Source organism: Cyclopterus lumpus, chromosome 7 (assembly GCF_009769545.1).
Source record: "Cyclopterus lumpus isolate fCycLum1 chromosome 7, fCycLum1.pri, whole genome shotgun sequence".
In the NCBI taxonomy this organism is placed as follows: domain Eukaryota; kingdom Metazoa; phylum Chordata; class Actinopteri; order Perciformes; family Cyclopteridae; genus Cyclopterus; species Cyclopterus lumpus.
In genome coordinates this window covers 1,425,294-1,430,026 of record NC_046972.1, presented here as the reverse complement: position 1 = coordinate 1,430,026, position 4,733 = coordinate 1,425,294, and the positions used below count along the sequence as shown (strand labels likewise).

The 4,733-nt window shown below is 37.5% G+C and overlaps 1 protein-coding gene across 1 annotated transcript in view; it reads left to right on the top strand.

Annotated features, from left to right (window-relative positions):
* Positions 1-2,184: 2,184 nt before the first annotated feature.
* dedd (death effector domain containing) overlaps positions 2,185-4,733 on the top strand; it is a 17,759-nt gene continuing 15,210 nt past the window's right edge. Inside the window, exon 1 of the mRNA XM_034536607.1 lies at positions 2,185-2,514. The gene's annotated coding sequence lies outside the window, so the exon portion shown is untranslated. The remainder of the gene's footprint in view (positions 2,515-4,733) is intronic.

Below are 4,733 nucleotides of genomic sequence, written 5' to 3'. Positions count from 1 at the left end.
GAGCCACTAGGTGGTACTTTGAGAATGTGAACATATACATGCATCATGTGTCTCTACGTGAAGTGTAGGCCATGTTGTGTAATTTTCATGTGAATCTGATGCATTTTAGGCTCATTTGTTTTGGCCAGTAGGGGGCACTTTGAGAATGTGAACAGATACATGCATCACGTGTCTCTACGTGAAGTGTAGGCCATGTTGTGTAATTTTCATGTGAATCTGATGCATTTTAGGCTCATTTGTTTTGGCCAGTAGGGGGCACTTTGAGAATGTGAACAGATACATGCATCACGTGTCTCTACCTGAAGTCTAGACCACGTCATGTAAATTAAAGGTAAAAAGAAAAAGTGCTGAAAAAATGTGGCCCGGCCTGGATTTGAACACACAATTCCCGCACTTAAGTCATCCACCGATTTCCGGAAAAATTTTATCGGAACTCGTATAGCTAGAAAATATTTATGTCTAAAACTTGTCATTTTGTTTTTTTTCTTACCTTTTGTAAGACAATATGTGTGTTTTATTGTCTTCTGCAGGAGCAAATAAATGCTGGAAAAGAAATCATCCGAGTAAACTTCTTCCCTGCCCAATACAAATCTGTTACATATATAAATATATAGATACAGATATAATTATTTATATATTCTGTCTATAAATATATAGTTTATATAGTTAAATATGTATTTAAAAAAAAAAAAAAAAATATATATATATATATATATATATATATGTATTTCATATATATATTATATATATATTCTGGTCTAAAACTTGTCATTTTTATTATATTTACTTGGTGTTCCAATGACAATTTTGAATGTTTCTTCTTGGAAATGTGTTCAGGGCTTGACTGGCATCATGCATGATTATTTTTGGAAAGATTGGTTTAGTTAAAGCAACATTCTTAAAAAACGGCCAACTTCGGCGAATTATTGTAGCGTCCCCTAGTGTTCAAATTGCACAAGATTTCTTTTGCAAGTTAAGGCATGCCATGTGCACTTAGGAAACATGTTTCAAAGTGATTAGTCCCAATAGTGTTGACGCTATGAGCATTGAAAAACAAGACACGCCCCTAAGATGTTCATTGGGCCATAGATCCTTACCACAATGAGATGTAAAAAAACGGTTGACATATTCTAGGTCATCTGGCTTCAATGATTTGATTGATATCAGGTTTTGTTGATTTGGACCAAGCATGTAGTTAATGTAGAATGTAGAAAGTCAATTATGTGTTTTTCACACGTCTAAGTAGGCGGACCTTAGGGGTCTGAGAGGCTTTTTTTGTAGAGCAGGTGGAGATGGTCATGTGTGAAAAATTTCAAGTCAATCGGACATTCTGGGTGAGGGGCATCGGCGTTCAAAATTTGAGGGGGCGCTAGAGAGCAACTATAAATTGCAAAAATTTGACTCCCTGATCATACATCTATTTTCACCAAGCCTGACAAGCTTGCCAAATTTGAGCGGTTTTCGTCGCTCGCAAATACCCTCAATGTTCTAAAATAAAAAGCGGAATAATAATAATAATAATAATAATAATAATAATAATAATAATAATAATAATAATAATAATAATAATAATAGACAAAGTGGGCTGCACGGTGGTGTAGTGGCTAGCACTGTCGCCTCACAGCAAGAGGGCAGCGGGTTCAATTCCCGGTCGGAGCGGTCCTTCTGTGTGGAGTTTGCATGTTCTCCCCGTGGCAGCGTGGGTTCTCTCTGGGCTCTCTGGCTTCCTCCCACAGTCCAAAGACATGCTGCAGGTTAATTGATCTCTAAATTGCCCATAGGTGTGAATGTGAGAGTGAATGGTTGTATGTCCCTACATGTGCCCTCGATGGACTGGCGGCCTGTCCAGGGTGTCCCCTGCCTTCGCCCTATGTCAGCTGGGATAGGCTCCAGTGCCCCCGCGACCCTAATGAGGATAAGCGGTATTGAAAATGGATGGATGGATGGATGGATGGATGGATAGATAATAGACAAAGCAATTTCAATAGGGACCTCTCGGACTGACTTTGTCAGTCGCTCGGACCCTAATAAATATGTCTCAATAGCAGTCTTAAGTTCCTACATGACTCATGGCAGTATGTGAACATATGAAGTGTGACTCGACAGTTCACTCTGTGTCCTGCGGAGGGCAGTAATACGCTTGACAGCGTCTACACTGCCAGAATCTACATGCAGAAGAAGAAAAGGAACACCGGAACTGGACTGCACTGGTGATCTGGAAGGTCTTTCATTTTAGCTGAAGAACGAAACTTGTCTGCTTATTTTACCCACGATGTATGTCTGAGGACCAACAACCATTAATAGAACTATCACATCTGGCCTGAAATAAGCCGTGTTGCACACCAAAGGAGTGGAAACATAGCGGTATATGTTAAGTATTCATCGGGTACTCGATCAAAACAACAAAACGGAACCGTGTTCTGCCCTAAAAGAAGCTCTGCTGTGCTATCAGGCACTGGGAAGCTAACGTTGCGTTAGTGGCGGACTCGTCAAGAATATTCCAAAAGGCAGGAGGTAATGTAAAGTTATCGTTGGATGATGATTTCTCTTGTTTGTCTGCTTTACTTTGTTTTCTATACAAAATTCGTTTGGGTAACGTTAACGCTGACGGCAAACGTGGACTGAGCAGTGAGCAGTCACAACAAACCAAGACGCACATCAAGAGCGTGTTACTACGCGCAGATGTACTGTACCGGAGACCAGTTTGTAACGTCAGCGACCACACATCAATATCTGCTTTTAATGTCTCGATAACTATTGTTACCTTGCGAACTAACTTACGTTAGGCACCTACTGTTATCTAACGTTAACTGTTAGCTTGTTATATATCTATATATATTGTTTGCTAGGTCTATATTTTAAACTCTTAATGAGTTATTAATTTGGCAAAACAGCGTTATTACAAATACTCGGCTGTTGACACTCTGCTTTGGTTAGCTAAATTAGCCTTAGCTGACATTATGTAGTCCAAGCGGCCTTATTATGATAATGGCTATGTCATGTTTTGAACATTAATATGTCATTATTATTACTAGCTGTGCATTATCAGAATTACAAATTGACATAAAATGACATCTGTGCAGGCAGGTTTGACAGCTTTGTCAAGGGTCCATCAGGGCTGTCACTCCGTCATTAGCTTAGCTGTGGTTTATGTTCAAGAAGATATGCACCTGTGTTTGAAACGCATTCATGTGGTCAATTCAACCCAATGGCTGTGCCCTCAAAATCTGTGGTTTAGAGCAATACAAAACCCATAAAATACCCGTATGTTTATAATACTGCTACCTTGATTTCTTAAAAAATATAAAATAATGTTTTTCTCGCATCCTTCCACATAGGAATAAAAAATGGAAAAGTAAAGGGAGTCCAAATGTATGTGTTATAATAAATGCCAGTGTTTCCCTAACTTCCATAGATCCAAAAAACACCTAAGAACTGTTTAGACACCTTAAAGAAAGGCTCATCAAAGTCTATGTCTGCCAAAGTGTACATGTAGAATACCACATAAGGGATGTTGTCATATATGTCAACATCAGTTTACAAACACACAACTCTTGGAAGTATAATCCATATCTCATTCATCCAGTCGTATGCTCACTACTTCTACGTGGCGATTCTACGATTTGTCCAATGTGAGTCTAGAGAAGTACTCAACAAGTTCACAGTGCTGAAAATGTTTGAGGAAATTGACTACCTAAGAATATTGAAGTAGTGTTAATATATATTTTTGTAAATATTAAGTTACAAATTATAACTTTGTTATTTTATGTTTTTTTGTTTCTGAACTTAAATAAATTATTTATATTTTTCAATATATTTAATTGCAGCATACTCAGTTCAGTTAAATCAATGACACCTATTGATATTAACTTCCACTGACTTCCTCAACTCAATCAATTTGTGCCAGACTCAAACACTGATGGAAACCAACGTAACATAATCACAACTCATCGATTTACCATTTACAAGATGACACATTTTCAGATAGCAACGCTTACAAATATGAATACAACTCCATTGTTACAATTCAGTTTTATTTAAATTGAATAATAAATCAAAACAACATAATACGTCACAATGAAAGTTAATTATTTCATACATCTCTCTTCTGGAAAGCACTTTGTTTGGCATTGTGACCAACAGCACCTAGTTCAGGTTTTCTAATGAAAGTTCTTTGTCTTAAAAAGCATTGTTGTGAGGTTTAGAAGTGTGGTTGTATGGGGTACTTCTCCATCATCAGGGTATTGCCTCCACAAGTTAGTTTGGAGAAACAGACGAGCAGTGAAACATATTTTACCTGTACAATTTTGACGGATATAGATTACATTTATTTATTATGTCTGCCCTTGTAGGAAACCTATGGTTCTTCGGGGGGGGGGGGGGGAATCTATGGAAGTTGGGTAACCACTGGCATTCAGTGTAACGCACACATTTGATGACAAAATATTTTTCACATTCAAATTATTACAGTGCAACTTTGTTGAAGATAACTTAATTAGTAACTGTGACAGTCAACTACACTTTGAAATATAAGACACCAGTGGTACTTTAACTGGCAAACAAACAACTGTATGTGGATGGACTGTTAATTAATGTTAATGTGCATTCATATTTCTAGCTTTGTTTACTCTGAACAAGTAATTTTTCAGATTCAGTAGGCACTGTTTCGGTTGGTTTGCTATCATAAAGACACATCAGTATTTTCTTAGTAAAAGTGCAAGTGTTTCTTTGGA